Genomic DNA, 14,900 nt, shown 5'->3' with positions numbered 1-14,900 from the left:
TCTGTAAAACACAGTAGCACTGTTTCCTGTTTCTGTAGAAGATTACTTTCAGATCCTGTTCATCTGCTGTAAATCATTTTCTAGAACGGCTACTTCTTCTTTTGTCCTCTGCTTGTTCAGTCTCTTCAAAACATTGTACACCATGACAAGACATGCCAAGTTTTTGGCAGATTAATCTTTGGGAATCACCCTGGTGGTGCAAAAACATTATGCCTGTCAAACAAACAATTATCTAAAAAATAGTCAGGTGCAAGAACGAGACTGACAATGAGTGAAAAAGCAGCCAGTGTCCAAAGACAAACTTTAAAAGACCTTCAGTAGCCTGGATAACTGCTGACAAGAAAATCTGGCTTTTTGGAAGAAAAATATAAAAAAATACTGTGTTTTGCACAGTATAGTGATTTCCTTACAGCAATCGGTAAAAAGTATTTGTCAGCAGATGTAGTGGCTCTCTTTCCATCCTGGAGTTAACAAAAAATTGCACTATTGATTTTGAAAAAAGTGTATTTATTTGAGGTTTTTCAACGTGTTTGTTACTATCTGGTGAATTATTTTTGTGATTTTCTTGCATGATATGCTTAGTATTGCAGTAATATATATTGCGAATATACTTTGCGATTTTTTAACCAATTTTTCTGCTTCAAGTTATGTCCGCAAAGTTAAACTTTGTAATCTTTTGTTTCATCCGATAAGATAAACGGATCTTATCGGATCACTTGAACCTGCAAAAAATGTTGTAATAAGATGGCGTTAGTCTGTCATCGGTCCTAGTCAGACTGATGGCAACATCATATCAACACCTGCATTTATAAATGACACAGCAATTATTTGCAAACCTTCAACAATCTCTGAGTGATTGCAGTCGGTCCAGATCAGACTGTAACTGTTTGCAGAAAGGCTAACTCTGATTAGGAGAGTGTGCAACATCCTCAAGCTCATTTAGTCCCCCAAGTTGCAATAGGTGACAGAATGTGATCAAAATTTCAGTCACCATGTAGCCACCAATTTTCTGTAAATGCAGTGACATTGCTGTCCTCATTTCCCTCGTCTGACTGAGCCATTAGCTTGCTCTGAAAAAGGAGGTAGCTGGTTGGTTGGTTGGTTGTTTTTTTGGTTGAGCCAATTAAATGTAAATTTCCTCAGCTAAAGTTACCTCAGGATGGTGGTGCATGAGATGAGCCCTCTTGTCCATAGTATTCCCAGAATACTTATATTTGTTTTAAAAAATATTGATACACGGTGCCTGTTTCAATACATTATCACCCACCAATAACTGTTACTAGTGGTTTATATGTTGTATAAATGCTTACATTTAGGATTTGAATGCAGTTTAAAAGAGTCTAATGCAAAGACTACAACCTAAAGAAACACACAAAATACACACAATTTAAGCTTGTTGCTGCATGTTGGCAGTATTATCAGACAATGAAACTACACCTCTTCTTCAAACTTGTGCTTTGAGCTGCTATTATGCATATGCAGTAATGTACTGTGTATTAACCAGGCATTTAGTTAATACACACACACACACACACACACACACACACACACACACACACACACACACACACACACACACACACACACACACACACACACACACACACATTAAGCCCCTTTTATCTCTCACTCCATGTAAATATACTTTCTATCTATTTCCCTATGTATTTATAATTGTAATGCATTTCTTGAAATAACTTTTAATATATAAAAATTTATGTGAGACTTTTTCTTTTTCTTATTAAATTTCATAATTTATTTATTTATTTATACTTTATTTATCCCCAAAGTTGGGACATGTTTATGTTACAGAGCTTTTGCTTTGTGAGAAACCTGTGTAACATAGAATTTGGTGTTAGGGAATGTGCTGTACTGTGCTGGCTTCCCTCATCTTCCTCTGCACTTCCAGGATTGTCCAGTGGGGGGCGTTGAGGACTTCCTGTGCTCCCTATGTGTCCTCTGGCATCAGAGGAAAAAAAGAAAAGAGAGAGAGCAGCTGCTTCTCACAACCCAGCCTTTGCGCTGTCATCCTCCCCCCTCCTTTCTCTTCTCCCTCAGGAAGGGGAGCACCACACCCTGTCAGCCAATCAGAACTCAGCTCCACCCTCTCCATCACATCATCTCAGTTTCCAAGGTAACAGGGCGACCCCTCTCTCTCTCTCTTTCACTCCCTCTCTGTTTCCAAACTGAAAGGTGCCGCATCATCATCATCATCCCTCCCATCCGTCCTTTCACCCCACCGTCCCATACTGAGCTGGTGGCTAGTTTAGCTTTAGCCTCTCCTGTGTTAGCATCATCTCTGTCTCTCGCTCGCTCGCTCTCTTTCTGCAGTGGGATTGCCACAACATCAACGGCACCTCCCTTCTCCTCACTCTGCATCCTCTAACGGAAAAGCAGAGAAGGAAGAAATGAGATGGACTAAAGGATGAACAGAGATGTGGTATGTACTGCTAAACCTGCTCTCTGTTGCTCTGAGTACCCTTTCTTCTGTTTTGACTACATGAAAGGGTGTGTGTGTGTGTGTCACTGTAATCCTTCCTGGAATGCTGATTTAATAAGTTGTGTGACGCTCTCGCACCCAAACTGATGCAAATGAAAGAAAGAGAGAGAAAAGGAAATGGATAGAGGGAGACAGAAGCAGAGGGAGGTGACTCCCAATCTCTGCCTCTCTCTCTCTATCTTAGCTTTTGTTATGGAGGCCTGTTCTGCAGAAGCTCGCTCTGCCTGCTGCATACAGAAAGAGGGCAACACCTCTCCTTTCTGTTCCCAGTCTGCTCCCCTGCTTCTCTTACTGCTCTCTTTCACCTCATATCAAAATCTGGTTTGCTACCTTGGCAGTTTTAGGACCTGGTGCCTGCTTTTGATGTTTTTGAACACTCAGAATGTTTTTAGGTTCTTAATGCAAAATGGGGCTCAAACAAAGTTCTCATTCACTTCCACTTAACCCAGTCTAACAAACATTTAAGCATAGTCGGGTTTCCTGTCTCCTGTTTGGTCTGTCTCCCTGTGCTGTGTTTGAAAATGAAGAGTTCATTATTCACATGTTTGATCACTATAGTTTGCACAGTATCTCATTGCAAGACAGCAAAGTGCTGTGCATACAAAAGGCTTTAATTCCTGCAACAGAAATGTAACATTGTCCTTTTCAGGGGAAGAATACAGGACAGTTTTTTTGCTGAAAGGAGCATAATGTAAGCAGATTTGTAGTACTGACAGTTTCTCAAAGTGATGGAAGTACAGTGCTTTAAAAAAAGTGTTTGTCTCCTTCCTGATGACGGATCAAAAAAACTTCAGACAACCTTTAGTTTTAAAATGTTGATTTTATTTATTAAGGGAAAAAGTAATTGCTCCCTTTGTTAAATCAAGGGATGGATTAAGTGTGATTAACCACATTTGTTTTGGAAAGCTGAGGTTAATAATCAGTAGCCACACCCAGGCCTGATTACTGCCATACCTGTTTAATAAATTATCTCATAAAGCATCATTCCACGATCTAAAGAAACTCAACAGCAGATTAGAAACAAAGTCACTGACACCTGTCAGTCTGGAAAGGGTTACAGAGAACCCAGCGAGAGCCATTATTCACAAATGGAGAACTTTTTCTAAGAGCATCTCAACATATCACCGAGGAGGTCATAGAAGAATCCAGAACAACATCTAAAGAACTGCAGACCTCACTTGTCTTAGTTATGGTCAGCAGTCATGATCCAACAGGAAAAACGATACTGAGCCAAATGATATCCACTGCCGACCAAAGCCAACACAGTCTCAAAGGCTGGTCCCACATTTGCCAAAGAACATCTTGATGATCCCCAAGACTTTTGGAAAATATTGGCGAGAAAAGAAAAGTTGAACTGTTTGGAAAGTTCGAGTCCCGTTACATCTGGCTTATAACTTATAAAGCATTTCATCAAAAGAAGCTCATACTCACAGTCAGGCATGGTGGTGGTAGTGTGATAGTGTGAGGCTGCTTTGCTTCTTCACGACCTGGTTAATGTGTCGTAATTCAGGGAATCATCAATCTTCTCACTAAAACATCAAGTCCTTACTACATGCTTGGAAGCCCAAGGACACTTGGTTTATGTAGCAGCACACTGAGCTGAAACACTCAAGCAAGGCCTCCTCTGAATGGCTCAAAGTGTAATGTTTTGGAGTGGCTTAATCAAAATCTAGACTTAAATCTGGTTGAGATGCAGATAGGTGATAGGTGTGCATTGCTTTTTTCCCCTTAATAAATTCACTCATGATTTAAAATATGCTCTTTGCATTTATCCAATTTATCTTTGTCTATTATTACATTTATTTTTCATCCTATGAAACGTTTAAGTGTGACAAATATGCAATAAATAAGAAACCAGGAAGGACGACAATACTTTTTTACAGCATAGTTTTATAGAAATTGTTGGATGCAAAACAAAAAGTGTGCATTTCTTCTTTTTCTTTCTTCTGCTATCAGTTTAACTTGATAGGAGGGACATATCTTCACATTAACCAAATATATAGTGTTTATTTGGAGCATTTATTCGCCATTAGTTACAGCACAGGGTGAATTCCAGTCCTGTGCTTAGAGTTTAGATCTCAAACATTATTTTCCATGTATTCAGATTTTATTGTGGATTCTCTGATGAACAGGGTTCAGATAGATATCCCATATTGGTCTATATTCTGACAAAGAGTGTTGTTCTTTTCCATTTTTCCTCACATCAGTTCAGTTATGCTTAATTGCGTCTGCTTTTTTGTCGTTTTTTAACTGTGTTTAAGTCTGAAGTTGTTGTAGTTGTAGACGCAGACCGTAGACCGTACGATTTCCCGTGTGCCCGTCATTAGCATTGTTTCCTATTGGTTAGCTGTATAGTGTTCGTGGTCAGTACAATCCAGATCACTGCCTTTGTTTTCCACTCCACAGGATATGATGTAACTATCGCTTGAGCTGTAAAACTGGACTGAGAGAGAGAAACAGAGATGCACAGAAGCATAGACATCAGAAGAAAGGTGATGGAGGGTGAAGTGGGTGTAGGTCGCTCTTGTTAAAGATGGTTTATAGGATTAACTCCAGGCTTAAACAAAGAAGAGAGGGAAGAGAAGAAATATGACTCCTTTGCTTTCTTAAGGACTAATCCTGAACTAGCTTTAATCTTATGGGGTGATGATGACACTCAGAAACAGTAACCTTAAGAGTTTATGTTGGTCACATAGTGACTTAGAGCTGGGTAGAAAGCAAAAGTCTCATTATCATGTTAAACTGGCCTCTAATAATAAGTTTAAACCCGATAATGTCTTTTTACTACAGGTCAGGTTAAGTACTGGGACTTAATTTAAATGAAAACAAATGAATATCACTAGTAGATGCAAAGAAAGAGGACAGTTTTATCTTGGTGCAGTGAGGTTTTCAGCCTCCATGTGACTTTGATAATAGCAGTAAGACTCTGATTGTCACTGGAGACATGTTTTATTTTTCACAAACAGCATTAGGCACATTAGAAATACACTGTGGACCAGGTTTGCTTTACCAGTGTTGATAACCAAGATGGATGGAACTGGATTCCTCATTTGGCACATATTGAATTTGCAGAAATGTTCTATGCAAAAGAAGAGCACTTATAGGAACAGATAGAATCGCTGTTTGCACAGTTTTGCTCTGTTTGCTTTGAAGTGCTGCACTTTAGATATATAATGCAAGAATATCAGAGTATTGAGACTGCAACAAAGGATGTTTTTTCTAAAAGCAGGTGCTTACCAGGATAATTGACTAAAAATACAGACTTGGAGTAGTCCAAGGAGTCATCTGTGTCTGTGAACTAATGAACACATACGCAATCGAAGCAGTAAAATATAACATTGCACAACAATAATGCATAAAAACATTGATAATTCAAAGTGTTTCATTTGTGCTTCATATAAAAAGATTAAGAGGTTGTTACTTTACTGTTGTAGCACATCTCTAGCATTGCACCAATCCTGAAAAACGGTAGTTAAAAATGAAGTAGTTATCGTCACCATCTGGTCTGCTTCTTTCTCCTGGAGGTTGGCTGCTGCTGTTTCAGACAGCATCAGCTACTCTGATGAAAGCACCTCCCCCATGTTGACTTAGAAACTTGACCGGGTGTTATTTCAGCCAATTAAATAGCATGAAGGCTTGGCTTTGGACACACTAGGAAGCCTGCCGCTCTGTGTCTTACTGTGCTGGTTACGACAGGATGATTGGCATTAATGCAGGAGACTCACTCCACACATCTTTGTTAGCACCAGCTCTCAGACTCCAGACATCAAACTGCAAAGTGTGAGAGCTTTTGCTGCTGTAGACACGTGGAAATGCAGCTGAAAGTCTGCATGATGTGATTTGTTCTGTTGCTGTCTTGAGTATATATTAGATATATATATGTGTACTTGTTTTCTAAGATGGCCATTTTCCTGTTACTTGCTGCTAAACCTGCTCCCCTAACCTTCAACACCTGGCCTCCTGCCTGCAGTTGCTCTATGGTAACACAGTCACAGTGTAGAGGTGGCTAATGAGTGGATCTTTCACCACAGAGGACCAGACTCTCCCGGGGTCACCTTTAATTAGCCAGCAGCCATCGCCTTGACCTGAATTGATTTTTGGTAAAGTTCATTTTCAAGGCATTTAACAAAACAAATCTGGACAAAGCTTTAGGGATAACATGCATAAACCTTTATAGAAGCAGTCTGCGCGTAAAGATAACTTTTCTGCATGAATGTCTGTTCAGATTTTACTTGGTTAGTCATGTACAAGGTTTCAAAGACAAATAAAGGTTAAATAATGTCATAAAGCATTTTCTTTTTAACCAACTTCATGAACCATTTTTGCAGTTTCGCCCCATTTTATCGATCAGGAATGTTTGGTTCATCTGTAGCTTTTGTGTGCCTCGCACTAATCCTGTAATAATGATGTCGTTATCAGGCTGCTATGAGGATAACAGATCTGTTGCAGAAATCCTTAACGTCTGTCAAAAGACAGCTCTTTAGGACTGGCTCGGTCTGATTTATGTGAAATGCTGTTTATGATGGGTTTGTGGTGTGACATCTATTCTTGAGCAAATGGTCTTATTTACTGTATTTTGGAGCAGTTGGCACAAGACTTTATGACCATTATTACCTTATTATGAAAGATCTTTACAGACGGGTTGTGTTAGCAAGTGTGCTGCAGTTTACAGCTGCTAAAACATGTCAGAAACCAGGAGTCATTCTTTAATTGCTGATGTGGTGAACTGCATGCTGGTTGGTTTGTCAGCTCCCTTTCCTCGCAGTTTCTCTCTGCAGAGCTGATGCACTACAGCCCCAGCAGGGAGAGAACAGTAAAGATAGAGGCTGGTGAGCTGCTGGCATTACGATGATCGAGCAGGAATCCTTTTTCACTGCACTGTAATAGTTTAGTCAGATGGTCATTCCTACATGTTTTTTGCTTTGTCCTTAGGAGCACTATAGTGCTTCCTTAAAAGTGGCTCTAAGAAGGACGCTTAAACCATTCAAGCTGTGATATGGTAATAAAGCTTTATAAAAGCTCAAAGAGAAAGAGAGAGACCAGAAGGTCTCCCTGCCCTTCTTTATAACACAATAGTGCTGTGTGTGTGTCTGTGGCACACACCACCCCCACATGTTTAACTAGAACAAACCAGCCATAGTGTATGTGTGTCTGAGGTTGGAGTGGCTATCACATGATCTGGGTTAGGGTTAAGGTTTATTCTGCTTCTGTTTCCACAAAAGCAGAATGTAGGAACACTTGAATGTTGGATGTTAGCTCTGTGCTCATAGGTGAAGCAGTTCATATGTATTAATTTCAAGTGCTGTTGGTTCTGAATATAAGATGAACCCATTTATTGTACAATACCCAATTGTTTTTGAGAAAAAAATACAAATTTCCTGGAGATCAGAAATGTATGCTGAAAAAAAGCACTGTGCTACCAACACTTCCCACTTACATAAACTGCTCAACCTTGGAAACCCATGAAGCTCCTGATAAACAGTTTTTGTGCTGATGTTAATGTCAGGGGAGGAGCATTACTTCATTTATCCTCTGCCTTTTTGTGGCGTTCCAAAGACATGTTGCAGAAAGGCTGTATAATGCAGTGTTAACAATCATAGCATGGTTGAAGGGTGTTTCTTCCAATACTTCTTTATGGTTATAATTTTTATTTAGGAGCCAATGAATGCATTTGTGGATACAGTTTGGATAAACCCGTACATGAATTACCAATACAGAATTGTATTTGTAGCACAGAAACCGAAAAAGAAGGGCCTCATATAGAATGAGTTTCACCGTTTTCATTTCGCTATAAAACATCCTTACAGATGTTGAATTTATAACTTGATGTTATGTGCTCTGGATGACGAAATCAAAGGTTTTTGCAGTTTTACGCTGACAAAAATTATCCTTAAATTGTACTAATTACTTCACAAAGTGTAGAATTCCTTCCCAACTTTATTTCCAAGACACTTTTTTTTGACATTCATTTATGCTGCTAAATATCATAACTAGTTGTGAGAGGCGTTTACAGACACACAAGTGAAGAGAGTGTTCTGAGAAGGTGGAACAAGTACTATGAGGAGCAGATTGATGAATGAAAATGAGAGAGTGAGAAGAAAGGCGTGAGGGGAAAGTGAGGGCAACTATGAAGAGGATGAAGAGCGGAAAGGTGGTTGGTCTACATGACAAACCTGTATAGAGATGTCTACTAGAGGGGGCAGTGGATTTTTTTTATCCAGACTGTTTAACATGATCTTGGAGAGTGAAAGGACATCTGAGGAATGGAGAACTGTAGTGGTACTGGTTTTCAGTAACGAGGGAGCTGTAGTAACTACAGAGGGATAAACCTGATGAGACATGTAGAGAAAGTAAGAAGAGAGGTGATGATCAACAAGCAGCGGTATGACTACATGCTGAGAAAATGCACTCCAGGTGAGAGCCTTTCTTCGACAGTGTTGATGGAGAAGCATAAAGAGGGTCAGAGGAGTTCCACATTGTCTTTTTGGATCTAGAGAAGGCAAAGTGGGTACCAGAAGAGGAACTGTGGTAATACCTGGGTATGAGGAAGTTAGGAGTGGCAGAGAAGTACCAACAACGGTGGTACTATGAGGACAGTGAGACATTGGTGAGGTGTTTGAAGTTGGGTGGTGGGATTGCATTAAGGATCTGCTCTGAGCCCTTTGTTTGCAGTCCTGATGCACAGGTTGGCAGATGAGGTCAGGCGGGAGTCTCCATGGTCTATGATGTTTGCACATAACATTGTTGTAGTGAGTGTGAGAGTACTGAGCAGATGGAAGTGAGGTTTGAGAGGTGGAGGTATGCTCTGGAGAAAAGAGGAATGAAAGTCAGTGAAAACAGGACAGAATGGATATAGTGTAGAAGGACATGGAGAGGGTTGGCGTGACAGTAGGGGATAATAGGTATAAGGTAAGAGGTTGCTGTGGCAACCCCTCCAAGGGGGGTCCAAATCACACGATGGATCTAAGATGACCTAGCAGCAACCTTCAGCCTCACTTAGTCTCTGTTTCAAATTCTGTTGAAAGTGCTTCTACTGTAAATAACACAGAAGCTTTTCAGATATTTTATAATGATACTGTCAAATTATTATAAGCAAAAATGGTCTGAATCACATTTAGCGTCATATTCTCTGCTTCTGCTTGTAAGTCAAGCCGCTGCTGTTGGGAGGGAACCAGTCGAATATCCTTTTAACCAAAATCTCCTCAACAAAATAATCATCTTTAATAAGACAATGTCCTTTGATTTGACCTCCCTCTTTTTCTCTGCCTGCCTTTTTACTTTGGATCAGCTCGGCCAGTTTGTAGAGAAAGCCGACTCACAGCGAAACTGTTATCAGCTCCTGCAGAGAGACGTGGAACATTTATCATCCGTGAATGTATCAGATGATTGGAAGTGTTCTTCACATTGTGTGTGAGGGTCTGATTCCTGTGTGCGTGTGTGTGTGCGTGTGCATGTGTGTGTGTAATATTATCCATAATTACTGGAGGAAAAAAAACATGGCTTGTGCCACTAATGCTTCTGTCCAGTCCCAGAAGGAAGCTGAACTGGAAAGTAAAGGGGGGAATGTATTATAATGTAATGTACAGTTAAACCAGTTCTGTGGAATTAATTTAATAAGACTTAATTACTTAATTGCATGAAGTGTGGCCTTTATAAAATATGTGGAGTGTCTTGATATTAATAGATATTATTAGTTAGTCAGTACATGGTAAACATTTTGTGACGGTGCATTAACTTAAAAATGTTAAGAGGATTCTAGCTGCTAATATTTATAGCTACAGTGAGTGTGATTTCACCTTTTAATGCATAAAGTTTTCAATGTGTTTTCAATTTTTTGTTGTAAGATGAATTTGACTAAAAGCTTTGCACACATTTGGTCTCATGAGACAAAAATCCAGACTTCCACTGGTTTGTTGTCCATGTTGCTTGGCTGGATCATTTCTCTCCGTCTTAATGGTCAGACTTAAATGGTCGCCTCCAAATCACTGATGGTGAAATGTGTTGGAATGGGACTCAAATCTGAGCTTAGTTATTTGTTAATTGTGTGTTATATGATCGGAATTGTTAAATAGAGGGGAAAAAAGCGCTTTTTATTAATTTGCAAATAAATGATTACAGTTAGGCCTACAAGTATTTGGACAGTGGCCCAATTGTGATAATTTTGTCTCTGTACACCAACACAGCAGGTTTAAATCAAACATTCAAGATGTGATTTCCAGCTTTAATTCAAAGGGTTTAACCAAAGTATTGCATTAACTGTTACAACTGTTTATATGTAAGGAAGCAGATATTGCCTGGTTGTAGATTTATTTAACGTCCCTCTGTCCTCATGAACTTAATTTAGAACAGCAGTTGAACATTTTCAGTATTCAAGGTCAGTATCACTCAATTTCAGTTACTTTTTGGGGATGGCATTTATAGCCTTTAAGTATGCCGTTTAAAATGTGCTGTAATTAATCCTTAGGCCAAACACTCAGAAGGAATGCTAAACTGCACTTTCCTTTTTAACCAGAGCTCGTCCCTCGTGTGTTTGAACCTACATGTACTATAATACTTGACAAAAACGGTTTGATGGTTTCTTCGATTTAGCTTTTGAAATGATACTTTTATGTTTTTAGGGATGTTGTAAATGTTTTGTATCAGTCTTGGTGGTGCAGGGTGGTTTTCTGCTGCTGATGCAGCCTTTCCTGCATTTCTTTGGTCATAAACACGAGACAGAGGAGGAGGAAAGATTAATGATCAGGGACAGAAGATCTTCTTCCCCTTTCCCCTATTATGCATTATTCATAGGCAGGGCTCGAGTACCTCTGGGACACACACACACACACACACACACACACACACACACACACACACGCCCTGTAAATATCTCTGTTGCTGCAGTCTGTCTAGTGGCTGGCTTTTCTTTCCATGTGTCCACCTCTACTCCATTTATTGTAAGTTCTGGTGTCACAGCAGCACACCCTCTTACTGCATTTAACAGAAACACACAATGTTTGGTTTCGTTTGAATGATTTATGACACAGCGTCGGCGGAGAGATGAGTTCACCCTGAATGCTCTGTCTGCGAGTGTACCATGTGGTCTGGGTGGGGCCAATAGATGGAGACCTAGTTATGTCTAAAGGTGATGCAAGGAAGGGTGGATGTTACACACCAGGAGCCAATGTGAATGATAGATTTTGTTCTTCTCAAGAAACTTTACATTCCAAATACCAGAGCAAATGTTAAAAACATATAGTTGTAAAAATATGTAATAATGTGCTCTAGCATAGTGTTTTGTGTTTATGGATTTTGTTCAGTAGTTTATTTTCTTTTAAAGCGTTCTCCTTTCTTTAAATTGCTTTATCATCTTTACACAAATCAGGGTTCCCCCGGGGAGAAAACAGCTTCAGTTTAGGAACATTTGGGGAACACCCAGTCTGTGATTTCAGCTGATAAAACACCTACTGCCTTACATAAAAACCATTCCCAGCGTGGCTTTAATCCCAACTTTAATCTCACAAAAGACAGATGAAAGGGATCTCATGTGAGCACTCTCCCGTCAGACTGCAAACTGCTGATTCACAAACAGCTGTGGAACTTTGAATCATGAGACGAGCAGAGGAGATGTTTTACATCCTGAAACATTTGCATTTTGAGAAACTAAGAAGTATTTAGAAACAAGGATTGTGATATGAACACAGGACAGCAGTATAATTCTTTAAAACGAAGCTATAATTATTATTGGAATTATTTTTATTCTAGTGCAGATACAGTACACGACTAATGGTTTCTGATCTAAAACTAGCGTCTTTTTTTCATTTCATTCCTTGGAATATGATTAGGCCGATGTCTCTCCAGATCAGTTCATCCTGATGCAACAAGCTATGTTTTAGTTCCTGAGCAGTCTGAGACATTAGCTTTGTGTCAAAGGATGTTTTTCACCCCTAGATGGATGATGTTTGGTCAGTTTTCCAGGATTAGAATTAGGACTCAACTTTATTGTCATTACAGATGTATAAATACAGGGTAATGAAATACAGTTTGCATCTAATCAGAAGTGCAGGAGCAGTAAGTGCAATAGGAGCAGATTATATACAGATAAGGGTAAAAGGTGGGAATAGTTATGAACAGATTATGTACAAATAAGTTATGTATACAGATGTTTATATTGCTATACAGAGAGCAAATATATAGATGTACTATGGACAAATGTACAGATGATCTGTATAGCATACAGATGTTCTATATTGCTATACAGATGGCCAGATATACATGTGCTACATATATACAGATGTATCAATGTGTGGTAAACAGATATACAGTGGTTTATGTAGGATGTATAATATACTACTGTGTCTTTGTATTTCTGCCCTGGATGTGCACGTGTGTAAATGGCAGATGGACTGATTCTTATATAGCGCTTTTCTACCCTCCCGGAGTACTCAAAGTGCTCTATACAACATGCCACCTTCACCCAATCACACAAGATGTATCTTCTGTGCTTTTTTAAGTGCTATGTAACTAACCCATTCACACACATTCATACTCTGATGGATGCATCGGAGAGCATCTTGGGGTTAATGTCTTGCCCAAGGATATTTGGCATGCAGACTAGGGGGAGCCAGGGATCAAACTACCAACCTTCCGATCAGTAGATGACCTCCTCTACCCCCTGAGCTACCCCAGGCTGGACATGTGTGATTCACATGTCCAGCCTATATCCGTAAGCAAATGACCTATTTAGTCTACGCTGTCTGATTAGCCTCTAACACATAGCTCTGGAGTTTCTTTAAAATAACCCTTATAGTTTTTTTTTTATATGAACAAACTAACGATATATTTTAGATTGACCGTTTTAGTGAGTAACTTTCAAGAGAGGAGAATTTGGAGAAAGAATGGAGGAGATTTAGAGCAGAAACATGATGAGGAGAATGACATTGCTATTGGAGATCAGCACAAAAAATAAGGACATCTGTGTTTGGTCGATTATTCTTTTGTTGTAACAGGGCTTCTTGGCAATCTGTTGGAAAGCCTGTTTATTCCCTTTTAAATGGTGCCAGATTTGTAACGAAAATGCATTTGTGGGTTGAGCAGCAGAGTTGAGTGTGTGGGTTGTGCCCATAAAAAATTGCCAAATCTTCTCTGCCAAGGCCAAACAGCTTATTCTGCTATTAAATCTTGTTTGGTGTCGTTTACTGAATTGATCTGAAGGAACAAGAAATACGGGCAATTTAAGAATATATTCATTTAACAAACAGGGACCTCAGTAATGTGGAAGAAGCATACACAGCCACAGCCTGGCACCTCCTCCCCATGCTGATCATACATTACTGTGGGATGGCATCCCATTCTTCAACTTGGTCACTCTGGCATGACGTGCACGCCTAAGCTGATACCACAAGTTTCCAGTGGGCTTGAGGTCCGAACTTCAGGCAGGTGATAAACCCAGTCTGCGGGGGCGTTGTCATCCTGGAAGACAGAGTTCAGTCCCAGACTGTGGAGATATGAAATTGCCACCGGTTGCAGAATCTCATCTCGATATCTCTCTGCTTTAAAATTGCTGCCGATGACGACAAACCTTGTTTTTCCAGTGAGGGTGATGCTGCACCGCACCATCACACTGCCTCCAACAAAAGCTGTTACACTAGCAGTGCAGCAATGGGCATAGCACGCTGCATGTCTTCTCCACACTTTGACCCTACAGTCCAACTGTAGAAGGCACAATCTGGACTCATTGTTCAACATAATGTTCCTCCACATGTTCAGGCTCCAGTGCACATGTTGCTGACATCGACTGGTCTGAGGGTGAAGGGCAGGCATGGCAGACCTCTTGGCAGCCCTGTGAGACCAAAGATTGGCTGTGTTCAGTCTGTTTCAGATCGCCTGTGTAGAGACGCGTTGGCCATACTGCTCCACAAACCTTCACTAAAAATCTGTGGAAGAGTTGTAATTGCAGATCTCGTTACAGGTGATTAGATCTGTGTTTTTTTTTTAGTTGTGTGGTATCGTCCTGTCCTCATCATGACGACTATTAGCATCATTTTTGAGTCATTCTCTTTGTTCTGTATTGTTTTGTATTTGTGACCACAACATATTACTCAAACGACTGGAGAACTGGACAGGTCTTTCAGGAACTGTACTAAACTGGTTCAAAACATACGTAGAAAACAGGAAATACTTTGTATCAATAGGTAACTTCACATCTGAGCAGACAAGTATCACATGTGGAGTTCCCCAAGGTTCCATCTTGGGACCCCTTCTGTTTAACATCTACATGCTCCCACTGGCACAGATTATAAACAACAACAAAATAAACTACCACAGCTATGCAGATGACACACAAATATATATCACAATGTCACCAGGAGACCGAGGCCCTGTACAGGCTCTTGGTAAATGCATTGAGGAAATCAATGAC

The 14,900-nt window shown here is 40.0% G+C and overlaps 1 protein-coding gene across 1 annotated transcript in view; it reads left to right on the top strand.

Moving 5' to 3' along the window:
- The first annotated feature begins 2,192 nt into the window (after positions 1-2,192).
- akap6 (A kinase (PRKA) anchor protein 6) overlaps positions 2,193-14,900 on the top strand; it is a 236,893-nt gene continuing 224,185 nt past the window's right edge. Inside the window, exon 1 of the mRNA XM_004554667.3 lies at positions 2,193-2,440. The gene's annotated coding sequence lies outside the window, so the exon portion shown is untranslated. The remainder of the gene's footprint in view (positions 2,441-14,900) is intronic.

Source organism: Maylandia zebra, linkage group LG19, assembly GCF_041146795.1.
Source record: "Maylandia zebra isolate NMK-2024a linkage group LG19, Mzebra_GT3a, whole genome shotgun sequence".
NCBI classification, from domain to species: domain Eukaryota; kingdom Metazoa; phylum Chordata; class Actinopteri; order Cichliformes; family Cichlidae; genus Maylandia; species Maylandia zebra.
Note: the sequence above shows the minus strand (reverse complement) of the source record. Positions and strands in the feature narration are given on the sequence as shown.